Source organism: Narcine bancroftii, chromosome 7 (genome assembly GCF_036971445.1).
Source record: "Narcine bancroftii isolate sNarBan1 chromosome 7, sNarBan1.hap1, whole genome shotgun sequence".
Taxonomy (NCBI): Eukaryota; Metazoa; Chordata; class Chondrichthyes; order Torpediniformes; family Narcinidae; genus Narcine; species Narcine bancroftii.
In genome coordinates, this window is record NC_091475.1 from 100817409 (window position 1) to 100836050 (window position 18642).

The 18642-nt window shown below is 40.4% G+C and overlaps 1 long non-coding RNA gene across 1 annotated transcript; it reads right to left on the reverse strand.

The window, feature by feature from the left end:
- Window positions 1-8424: 8424 nt before the first annotated feature.
- LOC138739917 (uncharacterized) lies at window positions 8425-13314 on the reverse strand. Its single transcript, XR_011342561.1, has 3 exons — window positions 13141-13314; window positions 11267-11586; window positions 8425-8560 (listed from the first exon to the last, which is right to left on the reverse strand). It is a non-coding gene; the product is annotated as an uncharacterized lncRNA (long non-coding RNA).
- Between the last annotated feature and the right edge of the window lie 5328 nt (window positions 13315-18642).

Below are 18642 nucleotides of genomic sequence, written 5' to 3' on the forward strand. Positions count from 1 at the left end.
TGACAAGAATGTTCATTTTTCAATTTTTAGGTAACCCTCATCTGATTCCACTGTTCCCATCACTTCTTTACCTATTTTTTCTCTCTTTTTCAACCCCACCCAGTTCATAATAGCCTCTTTCTCTGCCTGTCTCTCCATCCCTCACACCTGTCCTATACTTTGCCCTCCCTCCGTCCCATCTTTCTACATGCAATTTCACTTTTTCTATCTTCATCTTCATAAAGGGTTTAGACTTGAAACATTGACTGACCAGCTCTATCCATAGATGCTGTCTGACGTGCTCAGCTCTTCTAGCAGTTCTTGGCTTGCTAAAAAAGAAACATAATGTACCCTAATCTGGTACACAATTTTCTTCTAATTAACTGAATGAAAACAAAAGTCTTAACCAACAAAACATCTGGGTTGAAATGTGAAGTTACTAATCATCTATCAAAAATAATCTCAGGGAACAGCTTGCTGGACCTTGTGCAGACAAAATTCAATCCAACTTGTGATAGTGCAAAACAAATTGCAAATGAACTACCGTGGGGTATGTGTGATGAACAAGGGAAAGAGATATTTGGATGTTTCACTCACATTATTCATGGAAATAGGCAGCTGATTTGGAGTTCTTTGCTGTGAATCTTTACAAATATTTTCATATTTACACTGTATCCATCAAAGAACTGAAAACGTTCTGATAATTTGTGAACCTTTAGTATTTGGAATTGCTGGAACACAATAGCACATATCTCTTGGGCTTGTGCCAAGCAGAATGTTGTTGATTTTTGAGGGATTGAAAGCATGTTCTCCACCAAAGAAAACTGCTCAACGGTATCAATAACACATCTTTAACAAGTATCACACCAAACTCTAGCTTCCTTTTACACATAAATAAATAGCCCCCCTTTTTTAGAAGAAATTGAGAAAAGTGACTGAAGACAAATCCCTGACATTCAAGAAAACTTAGCAAAGAAGCTTAGAGAAGAAATAATTTGTCACATCAGATACATAGGCGCTTCTGCAGTTTTTGATTGTGCTTGGGAGAATTACTGCAGGAGAATTTGAGAAGGTCATTTTAGCAATGCTAGGTTGCCTGGATCCATGTAAGCCTTTGAAAGTACAGAACAGTCTGAATAATATGCCAGGGTGTAATGACATACAAAACAGCTTTGGCAAATGACCAGAATTATCTTACATATTGAATGGATAACATAAAACCAATAACCTTCAGAATTATGTATGTTTGGAATGCACAAAACATGATGGTTTTTTAAAGATGGTTTCATGTACAACCCCTATACTGCAATCAACTCACCCCCCACCCAGACAGCTGACCTGGCCACCTCCCTTGTCCACCAACCTCCTCATCCAGCATATCATCCTCCACCATTTGCACCACGTACTACATTTTCTTCTTTTCTCCTCTCCCTGCTTTTGCAGGAGTTGCTCACTTCCCATCAATTGTCCCCTTGGCCCCTACCCCTGTGTAGCAAAAAAATGCTACACCTGTGCCAACACCGTTTCTCTCACCAAAATTTTGGGCATCAAACAGTCCTTCCAAATGAAGCAGCACCTCACCAGTGAATCTGCTGAGGTCACCAACTGCATCCTGTTCTCTAATTATGATTTCCTCTACTTTGGAGAAACTGGACAGTTTGGAAGATTGCTTCATTCATCATCTTCACTCTGTCCACTGCAATAGTAAGCATCTCTCTGTGGCCACCCATTTCAATTACCCACCCTAATCCCATGCTGTCATGTCTCCTGCACTGGCATATGGAGACCAGCCTCAAAGTGGAAAAACAACACCTCATATTTCATCTTGGCACCCTGCAATCAGATGGCATCAACATCAACCTTCAGTTTCCATTAGCCCTCCCCACTATAGTGCGTCAAATGACTCAAAGACTTGTTGACTCAAGCCAAGGCTTTTATTACCAAAAGACTGGAGCGTAGTACATTGAGGTTGACCAGTCCAGACTCACCAGGATCTGGTTAGGTGCAGCCCTTTATGACCTGGCCAGTAGGTGTGGCTATGGCTCTCAGCCAATCATTATCACTACATGCAAATATATACAAATATATACAGTGGTGATAGGATCCCATACTATCACACCCACCTCACCATCTCCCCATTTCCCCTATCCATATTTCTTCTTTTCTCTGTCGCTTTCCCTCTCCCTCTGTCTCCTTTCCTCTACTTTGCACTTAGAGAGCCACACCCACTTCCCCAGTCCATTCTCATCTTTTCTCTCCTGTCCTATGTCCTATACATGTCCAATTATCACTTTTGGTCATTAGGCCTGAGATCCCACTCACCTTGTCCTTTCCTCCATTCACCCCCATCCTTGTTATTCAGAAAGCTGCTTATTTTTTGCTCATGCCTTGAGGAAGGGTTAAGATCCAGACCATTGGTAATATATCTTTACTTTCTATTGGTACTGCAAGACCTGCTGAGTTCATCGAACATTTCTGTTTTTTACCCCATTGAATAAGTCTTTTCATTAATAAACATTGTCACGTTAGGTGGAATGTTGCCTCATATACCAGGCTGACGTTCATTGACTTCAGCTCAATGTTCATGCTACTGACCCACGACTACATTGCCAGATCTAGCTCCAACAGTGTCATCAAGTTTGCAGGTGACACAATGGTAGTTCGCCTCATCAGCAACAATGACGAGTTGTACTCCAGAGAAGAGGTGGACAATCCTACAAATGGTGTGAGAGTAACCATCTGAGTTTCAACATGGACAAAATGAAGGAGATGATCATTGACACCAGGAGCAATAGGAGTGACCACCCTCCACTACATATTAATAACTCTGTAGTAGAGAGAATGGAGAGCACCAAGTTCTTTGGTGTTCACTTAACTAGTGACCTGTGATGGACACTCCTCACTTGTCAGCAAGGCACAACAGCAACTGAACTTCCTGAGGAGACTAAAGCAGCAAGGCTACTGGTCAACCTTCTATAGCAGCTCTATAGAAGGCCAACTGCATCACAGACTGGAACAGTGGCTGCAGAGAAATGAATCGGAGGTCAATCCACATGACTGGAGGATGGCAGAGAGCAGGGTCCTCAAACCTTTTAGACCATCAATCCTTTCATGGAATTCTTTTTTTTATTTATTTTTTATTTTTCACACCATAAATCACAATAGCCATGATATACACTTTTTCTTTTTCACACATTTACAGTGACTTTTTCTCCCTCCCCCCTCCCTCCTCCCAAGCCACCCCCCCCCCACCCCCCCCCTCATCCATTTTAGGTATACAATCTAGGTTGCATTAATTCAGTCAGACAATGTTGTCATTCAACAAAAATACACCAGAAATTCTACAGAGTCCATTCTTTTCTTTCCTTCTCCTTCCATCAACTTAGGTAATGTTTGTCCCCGGTAGGTTTTCGCTATTGTATTTAATGTAAGGCTCCCATACTTGTTTGAATATTTCAATATTATTTCTTAAACTATATGTTATTTTTTCTAATGGAATACATTTATTCATTTCTATATACCATTGTTGTATTTTCAAATTATCTTCCAATTTCCAGGTTGACATAATACATTTTTTTGCTACGGCTAGAGCTATCTTAACAAATCTTTTTGATCCCTCATAGATCCCCAGCATGTAAAAATAAATAATAAATGAATGAATAGATAGATAAATAGATAATTAAATGAAGATGATGATGGTTAAGTAGACGTGCAGTTTCAATATCCATTAGTGATGGAAATTGCATTGCAAACCCTGCGAGACTGTTGTTCTGTATTCCCTCCCCCCATGAATACCTCTCATGAAATATAGGGACACAAAAAGGAAATACTGTTTACTATCATTGTGGAGTTCATGAGAAATGTACAAAATATTGAATATATTGTCGGCACTTATTCTTTGTATTAGCGGCCGCTACTGGGCTTACTAGAAATGTGGCCAATTTACACAGTAAAAGCACAGCTATCAGTTCACTGAAATCGCTCCAATAGCTAAGGGTGTTGAGTATGCACTAGCTGTCTCTGGACCAGTTGGCGCCATGGGAGAGGAAATGATGTGCCCAGGATACTCAGCCTAGCATTGCCACAACCCTGAAATGATTTACAATGTTACAAGACTACAATGTCAAGTTTATTGTCAACCTGACAAAAACAGCATTCTCCAGTCCTCAGTGAAAAACACAAGTCATACAATCAGATGTAATACACATAAGCAGGTCAAGTATTAATTTATGTAAATAAATAAATAGATTTTATTTCATGAATATGAGAGTTGTAGATGGTTAGTGTGAGCAGTTCCTTTTGTTGTTCAGCATTCTCACTGCCTATGGGAAGAAGCTGTTCCTCAGCCTGGTGTTAGGTGGTCATTTCTGAATTTCTAAAAATAATGGTCAGTGTGAGAAAACTCTTTCAGCACTGGTGGGGGTGGGGAGGGGAGAGAAAAAAGGGGGCACTTACCCTGTTAAATGGGGCCTCCCTAGCCTGATGGTCCTGGCACTGATACACCTATATCTCTTTCCTGACAAAAGTAGCTGAAAGATGTGTGCAGGGTCTCAATGCATGCCCTCTTTAGATCATGTCAATGAGAGTGAAGGAGATTCCATTAATCCTCTCTGCTGGAAGTCTCCAAGGTGGTCGATGTCAATCCCTAGGGGCCAATAGGATTATCCAAGGGATCTTAAAATGCCAGGGGTTAATAGAGGGTTGATAATATGGGAGGGATCGATTGAACTTTTGGGGTTCAAAGAACTCGAGCCAGAGATCCCCACACCAGCTGGAAGCTTGAGGTCCCCACTCCTGCCGGGAGCCCAAGGACGTCGCTCCAGACGGGAACCCAAGGAGACTTCTTCAATCCGGATGGCACCAAACCCAATGTTGAGAATGGAGTCGCCATCACCGATGCTGAAGACTTGGATCCAGCTGTGTTTGCCATCTTCCCAGCCAAAAGCAAAGGTTTTTATTTCACTTTTATTGAAATCGTTTGCTTAATTTACAGATTTGTTACTTCCGGGCAGTAACAAAGTTTGGGTTATTGCTGGAAGGCCTGAACACAGTCTCCAGCATGTTCCTTGCAGCCACTCTGAGGCATCAGGCAGAAAATTGGCAGGAAGTCTTAATGATACACATTTCTGATATATATATTTGATTTTATTGTCTATTTATTTTATATTCTGTTTACTGAAACATAATGATAATATACAGTACAACTCCAATTATATGAAATTGGATTATCTAAAATCCTCCTTTATCTGAATTTTTTTTGGGACCAGAAGCAAATTCTTTTCATCTCCAAAAAATTTGGATAAACGAGGATATCCGAAACAATCAAAAATCCTCAGAACTGACCTCACAGGTAGGAAAAAGAATTCACGTGACATGACTGTCCTCATTTCCAGTAATTCCCTCCCCTCTCTCTCTTTCCATTTCTTCCCCTATTAACTTTTCTCTCCAACTCTCCCACTCAAACCACATGCCACTGTCTCCCAACAGCAAGCGGTCAGAAGAATCCCTTGTCCCGGCGTCATCAAGAAGAGTGGTATCTCAGGCTTACGGGCAGCAGCATGATCTTTGGGGTCCCAGCAGGAGCGGGAACTCATTGAGGTGGTGTCAGTAACCATTGGCAGTGGTTGTGCGCAGGCAAAACTGGGTCTGTGCCGGGCTCCATCATCGAGAACCAGGACATGAAGCCGGAACGGCCCCTGTAGGAATGAACCCATGGGGAGACAGAAGCCCACCAACTCACCAGTGAGTGCTCCACTGGCTTGGGAAGGCTCCCCAGGGATTGATGGCAACAGTGGGGACTTCTCAGGGATTGGCGGCAGCAATTAGGATGTTTCAATGATTGCCGGCAGTGCTGAGGTCATGTCATGGATCAGCGGCAGCCAACATTTTTTTGGTGAGAAATAAACATCATTTTAATGCTTAAAACACCTTCCCTTGTTGTTTGTTGTTTAAACATTGATACAAGTGATTTACTGTTGCTTCTGGGTTGTTTTTAAAAAATTACCGGTTATTGAAAAATCCAGTCATGTGAAATAGGTCCAGTCCTTCCCATTTTGGATAATCGGTGTTGTATTCTATTTATGACAATTTATTTATTATCAGTTGGCATCACAAGACAATGGACCATTGTTTTGTTGCTTCTGCAATGAAGGCCATTTTGTTTCTGCTGCCTTCTAACATAAATTGCTGAAAGATCTTACAAATATTGCTTCAAAGATAGAGTGTAACTCATAGAAGTTTTTCACCACAGGCTACATAATACTTAAAAGGCAGGCCCTTTTAAAGTGTAACACTTGTCTCATTGTAAGTATTGATGTATATTGTTTTACATTGTTAATGTTGGAAGATTAGTAGAGGTTTTTTTATTGTTTTAACGTGGAAAGGGTTTGTGTTTCATTTATGTGCTATTCAATGTTTAACTTTTTGGCAACATGAAGTGTGGTATTTTGCAAGGATTGGGGTGTTCTTGTCCTGTTTTTACATGGGCGAATCTTCACTTCTTTGGGTACAAATCTAGGACTGCAGTAAATTGGCTTGGCATTTAGCTTTTATAGGTGTTCTTTTTTTTACCCCTAATGCCAGTGAATAAATCTTTGAACTTATCTGTAAAATGCTCCAGACGTTTATTCTTTATGTGGTTGCAAGGAACTCACACAAAATATACTTTCCATTACTTTTGAAGTCTTTGAGCTAATTGTTTTCTACATCTGTTGCTATGGTTGGAAGTTCCATATTATGCCAAGGTGTTTTTTTCCAGAACATGTCTTCAGATTCACTCACTTTTCGTCATTCCCAAATGTACACATCCCTGTCCAGAATCAAGTGGTTTCAATTTTCATATTAATAAAATTATCAAAAGCTTTCCCTTTAATTTTAAAATCACAACAGTTTTCATGACCATGGCTTGTGCTGCGTATAATGTCAAAGCTTTCCACTTCTTGAATCTCATTGGCTTCAATATTATTCAAGCCTATGTGGTTATCTCTAAGCATTGATCTTTGTAATTGACATTATTTTGGCTTGCATTCCTGGGGTTAGCCTCACACAGAGGTTGCATTTAGTTGAAACATTTTACCACTCCAAACAGACAAATTATGATGGATGATTTCTATAACTTTGATCGCATCTTTTCCCAACAACTCACCTTTTGCACCAAACTCACTCGCATGATGTAATATCTGAGCTTCCACCTTTATCCTGCTTTATGTTCATCATTCAATAGTATTAGCAGTGACCACATGAGCAGCCAAAATCCTTCATTCTCTTTGGAAGGTACCTATTTGTTCCATGAAGATGCCAAAGTTACAGTGACAGGTTCTTCAACCTCTAATACCGTATACTGTCACGACAAGGTCACAGTCAGGCATTGGTTTCTGCTTCTGAATTTGTAATTTTCAACAGAGTCTGAAGATTAAAGTAAAATCTGCAACCTCTCTAGCACTTCATCGAATGGAACATCTTTTTTATTTGTTTCTGTATGGTGCTGATGAAGGACTTCTAAATTAACAATATTTAATCAAGTCTGCCTCAATTCGAAACATTGCATTCTTACCCACTTATACGGTTTTGTTTACAGCAAGGATATGCCCTTAATTTCAACAATGTTTTCTGCCTGAAGAATATCTGTGTCTGTCCTACATAAGAAGTGGAGAGCTCTTACTTTTGTCATGAATGTCATTTCTCCCATTATAGGCAGATTGGATCTGAGCAATTATTTTCTGCTATTTTTGCAGTGACCGTAACAAGATCAACACTCAGTTTACAGGATGCACTCATTGCCCATCATCAACTCACCTCACCCCTTTATTTCTCCCAACCAACAACCTGTTCTGACCAAGAAACCACATGACTTTATTTTCTCCGAATCCTAAGGAAATTTGGTATGCCCTCAAGGTCTCTTACCAACTTTTACAGATATGTCATACAAAGTACATTGGCCAGATGCATCACAATTTGGGTCAGGAATTGAAGGCAGTTGTGAACATAGCTTAAGCGATCAATCAAATAAACCTCCCCTCTATGGATCCTGTTGCCTTGGGAATGCAGTGAACAAACTAAATGACCCATCCCACCCCAGTCATGGTCTCTTCTCCCTCCTTCCATCAGACAGAAGATACATAAGTTTTAAACACAAACTTCCAGATTCAACTATAGGTTATTTCCAGATATCATTAGACTCTTAAATGAACTCATTGGTAAAATATGCCCTTACATTGTTTTAACAGTACTTTTCTACCCTGCACTTTGCCTGTGTAGCACTTTACCCTGAACTCTTCAGCTTACTGTAACAGTACATCCTGCAATTTTGCTTTGTTACCTTCTGAGTTAAACAAGAAAATCTGCAGATGCTGGGGTCAAGAGCAATTCACAAAAGTGCCGGAGAAATTCAGCATGTTATGCAGCATCCAGAGAAAGTAGGTTTTTTCAGAGAGTGAGAGAATTTATAGAAAGCCTACAAGATGGCTTGGTTTTCCCACGTTAAAATCCCCCATGACTACCATGGGAAACATTGTCCTTCTGAGACACTTTTTCTCTTTGCTGTTGTAATTTGTTGTCCTCATCCGAGCGACTCTTTGGAGCTCTGTATATAAATGCAAACAGTGCCATTTTTTTAACCTTTGACATTTTTTTAAAACTCAATCCACAATAATTCTATATCTTTTGAGCCTATGCCACCTCTTTCTAACAATTTAAGATTTTCCTTACCAAGAGAGCCAGATTGCCCTCTCTGCTTACCTGCCTATCCTTTTGATACATTGTTTATCCTTGGAAATTATGCTCCCAATGCGGTCGATTTTTCAGCTCTGACTCCGTTATAACCACAACATCATGCCTTCCAATGTGTAACTGTACTACAAGGTCATTCAGTTCATCTAAAAAGCATATAAGATGACTTGTTCGGACAGCTTGTTGTTGAGCCCACTAGGGGATCGGATAAACTGGATTGGGTGTTGTGTAATGCACTGTGATTTATTAGCGATCTTAGAATAAAGGAATCATTAGGGGGCAGTGATCACAATATCAGAGGATTAAAAAAAGCTTCTTCAAGGGTAAAAGAGAAGTGAGATTAGATGTAGGACTCTAGAAAATTATACTGGGAAAAAAAAGAACCGAGGAGATAGATGGCAAAGGAAGTAAACAGGTACTTTGCATCAGACTTCCGTGTGGAAGATATTAGTGATACAAAGGAAGGTGGAGGAGCAGGTAGTGTTGAGAAGCAGGAAGGCTGTAGAAGGATTTAGACAGATTAGGAAAAGACAGAGAAGTGACAAATGAAATATAATGTAAGAGAGTATATGGGCATGCACTTTGGTAGAAAAATAAACAGGCAGACTATTTCTTAAATGGGGAGAAAATTGAAAATATCCAGATATGAAGGGACCTTGGAGTCCTTGTGCAGGATAGCCTAAAAGTAAACTTGCATGTTGAGTCAGTGGTGAAGAAGGCAAATGCAAATGCCAGCATTCATTTCAAGAGGAATAGAATATAAGAGCTTTATAAGGCACTGGTGAGACCTCACTTTGAGCAGTTTTGGGCTCCTCATTTAAGAAGGGATATGCTGAAGTTGGATAGGATTCAGAGGAAGTTCACAAGGATGATTCCAGGAATGAAAGGGTTTTCATATGAAGAGCATTTGACAGAATTTAGGAGAATGAGGGGAATCTCACTGAAACATTTTGAATGTTGAAAGGTGTGGATAGAGCAGATAGAGGAAGGTTGTTTCCCATGATGGGAGAGTTTAGGACAAGAGGGCACAACTTCAGTATTGAAGGACATCTGCTTAGAACAGAGATGGGTAGGAATTTCTTCAGCCAGAGGTGCTAAATCTGTGGAATATGTTGCCACAGACTATTGTGGATGCTGTGTCGTTGGATGTATTTAAGGCAGGGATTGATAGATTCTTGATTATCAAGGTTAGGGTTAAGGGAAGAAGGCCAGGCAGTGGGGCCAAGTTGGAAAATGGATCAGCTCATGATTAAATGTTTGGAGAGACTCGATGGACTGAATAGGCTATTTCTGCTCCTATGCCTTGTGGACTTATCATGTCAGGAGATTATTGCAACTGTAGCATGATTTAGGCTTGGAGGATTGCCTGCCTGCTCCTCTAGGTTCTAGGTAGCAATGGCAATGTTGAAACTTTGATCCTACTTCAGGATTTCTCCTGGCACCAGTTGTCAGTCAATCACTTTGCCTGTATCCCACAGCCAGCTATCCCAGACTACAGCCTCTCTCAGTAGAACACAATAGTTGAAAGCTAGTTCTCGAGCAAGGAACCTTTGCAGCATCAAGAATGGAACACAACAGAGAAGTCCTACCACAGACCTCCACCACCTAAAATGACAGAAGGAGAAGAAGACGAAATGAACTGACCCAGTATGTAAAAGTAGATGACACAATTTTCTTGTTTATTTTCATTGTGTGATGACATTGTTTAATGGGTTTAATGTATCATATATGTTGAACATTGAGTGGGTGGGGGGGGGGGAGATGAAGGAGGGAGGGAAGGGAGGGGAAAAAGTGGAGAAAATGACACTATGTATATTCAAGAGGGAAATGTTTGTGTATTTTGGTCAGTATGGTTCATAGTGAGAAAAATTTTAAAAAATTTAAAAAATGAATGCACACCTGCTTCTCCCAACTGGGTCAGGCAGTTGTCTTTTCATCAGATTCCATCAGATAGTGTCTTTTCATTGATACAAAATGGTTTGATGGATGCAAACATTTAAATCATGATCCACAATTCATCATAGTGGCTTAATTCCATGTTCAATTATCATTACCTTCTGAAATGGAAGGAAACTCAAATGTTGATGAAGTCATTGAAATATTTACTTTAATTACATCTTGGTGAGCGGAAAAATCATCCCTCTTTCCTCCAAACACAACTATCTCAGACACTATCCCTCGGAATAGTAAAACGTCAAAATTTCATTGTCTTTACCTTTGATTGTTTTCTAAAATTCATACAAAAATAAAGTAACTGTGGATGTGCTTATTAAGGAAGAAGACTGAAACATTTTAAACATTGAGACTAATCTATTGGTGCAGACTGAGTATCTGTGGCATGGTTATATTGTTTTAAAGCTGGCAGCTCTCATGACACCCTTGTCCAATTGGCCCACAGCATGAACACACATAAAGAAGCTCAAAGAACAGAATGTTATTGTGTAAAGGCGCACAACACCCGTGCTGTTTCTGAGGTTAATATTCTTGTAATTAAGGGATCAGCATTTATCCATTATGCCACAGCATGACTTTAATTTAACTGATAATTGAGAATGCTTACTTCATCATATCTCATTGCCTGCAACTTCTTTTATGGTAGAGATCCTGGCAAGTTGACTAAATGGCTTTTTTTTAATTAATGGAATGCAGTTCTGCCATTGTTAGTAGCCATCACAGAGAATGCTAGGTGCTTTGAGATCACATTGAAGCAAATAATTCATTCAGTACATTCTTGTCAGTTTGGACTTCATTTTCTATGCTTGACACAAAGATTAGGAGTGTGCTGTCTGAGCCTATACACTGAGAAAGCCAAAGCTTTCTGGGTGATGAACACCTTGATTCCAGCAGCTTTCAGAGGCTTGTTCTTGAATGGTCAGCTGCCTGAAAATGAAAGGATAGCATCAAATCTTTGTGTGTGTGCCCCAAACTTCTTATCCATTGCACAAATATGGTAATAGTAGTCTAAGTGTGAGATGAAAACAATAGATGCTTCATATGAGCATCTGGGCTTTGATCAGTCCTGACAGGACTTACAGAGCAGGTCTCCCCTTCTCTCAGTGCACCTGCTTGCTGACTTGCATGATAAGCAGGAGATAAGGATGAAGCAAGAGACCCTGCCTGGTCTGCATAGTGAGAAATGAGAGCAGTACACACAACAAACTCTCAATTAGAGGAGGCAATTCACTAGAGTTTCCTGTGCCAATAGACTCTTCATTGCATCTGCCTACATCATCTGGAGACCACAGAAGAGTTAAAAAAGTGCAAAGGAGCTAGGCCTAAAATGCATCATGACAGGACCATCCGTTAAGGCAAAAGATAGCTATGGCTGCCATGTAATAAAGGAGTTGTTCAAACAGCCAGGATACCATGAGCAACTTTTTTTGATGATCAACTATCAGTTTGCATGTTAAGTCAATGGAAGCCTCTTCATTTCTGGGTTCTAGGAGGAAACCCAAAATGTTGTTCGGTTACACCTTATTGTAGCTTTAATCTTAGTGAAACTGGCAAAGCTGGAGAATCTCCAACTACTCTGCTTCACATATTCTGGTTAAGCAAAAGTACAGAATGTGATCAGAAGGTTTCAGACACTATAAAGTTTGACAATGATTTTGAATTGGACTTTAACTTCATTGGAAAATTATGGCAGGAATGGGCATAAGCTTCTGGAGGCTGCAGAAGTTCAATCATCACCATGGTGGCTGATCTAGTAAATATCATCTGCAGATATTACCCATCAGAGAGGTTGGGCAAGGCGATTGGGTCTCTGTGCCTCTTTAAGTGTTTGTCTAATTGCCTCTGAACATAGCATTACAAATTATTAAAAAGACATGAAGATAAAGTAAAATTTAAAAAGAATTCTTTATATTTTTACTCAGAACCAGCATCACTTTCAATTGTATACTTTGCCAACCAGCTCTGAACTCAATCCGGGATCTAATGCATTTCACCTCTCTTCATTCTATCTGCTATCTGCCATTAGGTGCAGGCAGAGAAAGCAGGGACCACCTGAGTGGCTAAAACTATAGAATGCTACAGCACTGAAAACAGGCCGTTTGGCCCCTCTAGTCTGACGCGACCAACATCTCCCTAGTCCCTCTGATCTGCACGCCATAACACTCCAGTCCTCTCAAATCAATGTACCTATCCAATTTATTCTTAAACCACAAGATCAAGCCTGCATTCACTACATCAGATGGCAGCTCATTCCATACTCCCAACATTCTCTGAGTGAAAAACTACCTCCCCCCCCCCACTTTCTGCTTAAAAATGGTACAAGCCATATTTATAGAGTGGCAAAAAAAAATCAATAGGATTTTGACTGGGGATGAAAGACATCTTTGGTTATGTCTCGTTCTATGTCTTATCTCATTGGATGTTCACATTTAATTTTGTCCAGTTTAATTTTTTCCATCTGTAACTTCACAGAACACTAACCATTTCAAGTTGTTACCAGGTCCTGAAATTGAAGCATGGTTCAGCAGATGCTTTACTGATGCATGGAAACATATTTCAGAATGAACACACAACTTCCAAAGTGCTGTGAAGTCAACTATGGAAGTGAAAGGGTGAGTACCATTTTAAATCATACAGTAACAGTGCCTGAGTTACACAAACCTGATGGGTGTGGGAGTGGAGACCGAAGAGCAAATATTTGAGTAATATGAAAAAAAAATCACCCAATGGGACTGGACACGGGTGTTTCCAAAACACTGATTTCATTGGTCCACATAATTAGGTGTCACAAAGGCAAGAATTGGTTAAATCCTAAAGCAATGAGTACCAACTTGCATGCTTCCATCCAGAAATATCTGATACTCTATATAAAATACTGGGAAATTTTTAAGATAATGTAATGTCCATTCCAATTATTCTGTTTATCAAAGAACCTCAGTCATGACGCAGTTGGGAGGATTGTTGGAGACAAATCCATTTTTGGTCAATGATGATAAAGCAAAGTTTTAGAATTTTGATTCCTCCAGATTGAATTTGAAAATGGAGTTTAATGTTTAGCCACTTTTGCATTGCAAGTTTAAGATTACCAAGCAAGGATAAATGTCTCACCTCAGTCAGAATTTTGTTGGTTTATGGTTTATATTCCACACTTCCATCTAAAACATAAAGGATTACATTACAATGCTGTCGATGGAGAGAGGTAGGCTGACAGTGAACTAGACTTTGCGTTAAATGTTAAACAATGGTTTTATACATTTTGTCAAATAACCATATAATTTCTCAGAGCATAAATGTGAAGAATGCACATAGGATGTACTGTATTTTCTGTCCTGGATGATATTTTTGCTTCTTCAATATTTCTAAAAGTAGGGTTTGATTGTGTATTATGAGTGTTTGCATTGCACTAATTGGTTGCTAGAGTTCCAACTCTACCACAAACATTGCCTCTTCAAGAGTACTTATGAGATGCGCTTTGTGGCATCTCAAGGCCACAAAAAGACAGAGTGTCATTGCAAAATCCTTCACTGTTGTTTCCAAACTTTATAATGCAGTAGCAATGCTGAGTAAAAGTTTTGTTCACCAGAAGAATTGTGCAAGAAAAAAAAATGTAGCATTCATGGCAACATAAACGAATGTAGTTAGAAAAATAACACAGAGTACAGGAAGTCCCCGGATTATAAATGAGATCTGTTTCATCATCTATCTTTAAGTCAAATTTATAAATAAGTCAGAACAGGTACATACAGTTCTTATTTAAGCATTAAACATTACAGCACTCTGTCCTCTAGTGGGTGGCTATCCAACCTATCTCTGCCTCTCATAATTTTGTGGACTATCAAGTCCCCTCTCATCCTTCTACGCTCCGAAGAGAAAAGTCCCAGTTTTGCCAACCTTGCCTCATAAGACATGCACTCCAATCCAGGCAACATCCTGGTAAATCTCCTCTGCATCCTTTCCATAGCCTCCACACCCTTCCTCTAATGAGGTGACCAGAACTGGACAAAATACTCCAAATGTGGTCCACTAGATACAGCTGCAAAATAACTTCTCTACTCTTATACACAATTCCCCTATTAATGAAGCCCAGAATCCCATAGGCTTTTTAAATTATCCTATCAACCTGAGCATCTACATTAAGGGATGTATTGACATGAACCCCAAGATCCCTCTGTTCATCCATGCTCTTAATTAACCAACCGTTAACCCTGTACTCAGCTTTTTGATTTGTCGTGCCAAAATGCATCACCTCACACTTGTATGGATTGAACTTCATTTTCCATTTTTCTGCCCAACACTGCATCCTGTCTATGTCCTCTTGCAACTTCTGACAACCTTCAGCTCCATCTACAATTCCTCCAATCTTCATGTCATCCATAAACTTACTCACCCCCAACTTTCTATATCATCATCCAGCTCATTTCTAAAAATCACAAAGAGCAAGGGACTGGGAACTGATCCCTGTGGCTCTCCACTAGTTACTGCCCTCCATGCAGAGTACCTCCCTTCCACCACTACTCTCTGTCTTCTTCCTGCAAGTCAATTTTTTTTTTTATCCAGGCAGCCAAGGCTCCACTGATCCCATGCCTCTTGACCTTCTGGATGAGTCTCTCATGGCCGACCTTACCGAACACCTTACTGAAATCCATATAGACTACATCTACTGCCCTACCCTCATCAATTTCTTTGTCACTTCCTCAAATAAGTAAATTAGGCTCGTGAGGCACAACATTCCCTTTACAAAGCCATGCTGGCTATTCTTGAGTAAATTATACCTCTCCAAATGAGTGGGAAGGGAAGGTTGAGAACCACCGCTCTAGACCCAATTGTAACGGAAAGATTTTGCTTGAGAAAAATTGTCATTGGCCTATTTCCTTTGGAGTTATCAAATTGTGCACATAACAAGTCAATTAGGTACAATTAAAACAGTGGTTTTCAAACTTTTTCTTTCCACCCACATACCACCTTAAGCAATCCCTTCCTAATCACAGAGCACCTATGGCATAGAGATGACTTTAAGTGAGTAGAAAGAAAAAGGTTGAGAACCATTGAGTTAGATAATGTTAGAGGCCACAATAAGGATTTTATAAATAGCCAGCAGTACATTTGAAAGTGCATTGTATAACTCAATGAGTGTAAAAGCCTGCAGGCTCAGCTTCCTGAACCTCACTTGCATCTGGCAAAGAACTATGGTGCTTACAATGCATGCATACGAGGACCTACTATGAGAAATCTGTTCTTTCGTGTAATAAAGCTATGGGTATAAAATTAAAAACATATTCCCCAATCATTTGTTAAACATAGACCAAAATAAATAGTTCCACTACCAGAGCTGCTGTAACAGAAGTCTGCCTCTTGTGTGGACCCGAAAAGAGCGAGGAGTGAAGACACATTTCCCCCATGGGGTCCTTCCACCCAGTATGACTACCAATGGCTCTGTGCAGGCTTTAAATGGCTTATTAAGTGTTTCATTTTTAATCCTGTGATCACAGGGTCTGGGCCCAAGATGGAGATGCCTGGGTTTCCATGAAGCAGAGGACTGGCATAGGACACCAGAAAATGCAGAGAACACGCTGTGTTTAAGATGGAACCACATAGGATGATCTTACAGGTCGGTGACCATGGTGAAGACTAGTGAGGGGCTCTGCGGCTGAAGAACACACAGGCAGTGAACTGCCAATGACTTGAGGGGAGAAATCCACACAGGCTGCGGGGTGCTGGCAACTTCCAGTCAAAGGACTGATGCCAGGGTGCAGACTGCTGGAATCAGGCTCGAGGAAAAACATAATGTTGGAGGAATTCAGCAGGTCATAAAGTAAAGATAAAGATACATACCCAATGTTTTGGACTTGAGCCCTTCATCAAGGTATGAGCAAAATATAGACAGGTTCCTGACCAAAATGGTGGGGGGAAGGGGCAGGGAGGATCACAGTCCCACAGGCAGGAAGTAATATGTGGATAAAGGAGAGAGGGTACACCAGCAAACAAGGCAATAACTCTGTGAATGGAGAGGGAAGGGGGAGGTGAGCTAGAGGAAAGAAAACAGAGGGTTGGGAAAGAGAAGGGGAATGGGGAGTAGGCTTGCAGAAACCAGGGAAGTCGATGTTAATACCATCCAGTTGGAGAGTGCCCAAACAGAAAATTAGGTGTTGCTCCTCCAATTTATGGGTGGTCTTGGTTTGTCCATGCAAGGCCATGGACAGACATGTCATCCTGAGAATGGGGTGCAGAATTGAAATGGTTGGCCCTGTCACTGATGCGAACAGAGCAAAGGTGCTCAGCTAAGTGATCTGTGATGTAGGGAAGGCCTCAATGGGATCATCGCATGCAGTACATGACTCCCACAGAAACACAAGTGAAGGGTTGCTTCATTTGGAAGAACTGTTTGGAGCCTCAGATTGTGATGAGGGAAGAGGTGTAGAAGCAAGTGTTGCACTTCCTGCAAGAGCAGAGGAAGGTGCCAAGGAGGTGATTAATGTGAAGGGATGAGTAGACAAGCATGTCTGGGAGGGAGCAGCCCCTATAAAGGCAGAGAGGGAAGGAGAGGGGAAGATGTGTCTGGTGGTGGGATCATGTTGTAGATGTCATAATTTACAGAGGAAAATGTGTTGGAAGTAGAGGCTTGTAAAATGGTAGATGAGGACAAGCAAAATCCTGTTTTTGTTGTGTCAGGGGCAGAAGGGGTTAGGGCAGGTGAGCAGGAAATGGAGGAGAGACAGGTAAGAGCTGAGTTGATGGTGTGGAGGGGAAGCCATGTTTGTATAAGAAGGGAGACATTTCAGATGATCTGGACTGGAAGACTTCATCATCAGTGCAGATACCATGGAGATGGAGGGATTGAGAGAAAGGAATAGAATACATGCAGGGGACTGAGCATGAAGAAGTGTAGTCAAAATAGTCATAGTAGTTGGTAGGTTTGTAAAAAATATCTATAGAAAGCTTGTCTCCCGACTTTTGCAGATTTTTGTGTTTTACTTTGGAGATTGGCTTCAAGACTAACTGAAGGGGTACAATTGTTGCAACCAGGATGTGGCAGCATGACGAGAGCAGGAGGGGCTCGCAAGGGGCCTGAGGCCCTGAAGGCCTCCTGATCCCGTTGGAGGTAGGGATCTGAAGTTCGGGCTGCCGATGATTTGGACTGAAGTCTGTATGGGTACAGATGCTACAGGAGCACTGCAGGTAAATTCACGAACACTCAGCGACTCTGAAGGGACTCTCTTTTGCTTCTCTTTCTCTGACTGTAAGAAGCAGCGGGTAATTTCCACTGACAGCAGACTAAATGCATGTTCATCTAATCTGACATCTGTTTCATTACATGACAATAAAAGAATCTTGAATCTTGAAGATAATTATCTAATGAAGGGAAGGAATATAATTTCTGAGAATATGACAAGATACATAAAGGAAATGAGGAATGGTTTGACAGAACCTAAGGCAAATGTTCAGAAAACTATATGCAAATTTACAAGTGAAATAATGGATGAAGAGGAATTAGCTTTCAGAAAATCCATCAATTTTTTAAAAATAATGATGCGAAAAACTGTTGGATCCTTTCCAAGTTATTATTATGGTATGAAAGATTAGGTCACATCAAGTCAGGTCTTCAGATAATTCTGCAACCATTTGTCAAATGTCTTTCATGGCTACTGGACATGGACTTATTTTGCTTTTCAGTCTTAACAATGCTTGCAAGACATAGCAAATGTCCAAAGATCTTTCTTAAGTGATCACAAAAGACAATATTTCATTTGAAAAAAAATGAAGGAAATTTTCTGAGAATTACTATGCATAGAGTACAGGATTGGAATAGTCTTACTCGCCCACTAACTTGTAATCAAAGGTGAAAGAATAATGATATTCACCTGGTTGAAGGGCTAATTATTTGGCATTAGCCATGGTATGTTCTCTTAATTTCTGAAATTGGAATTGCTGCTCATTGTCTAAATGTGGGTTTGTAAAAAGATTCTGAGGTTTTAATTGATGACT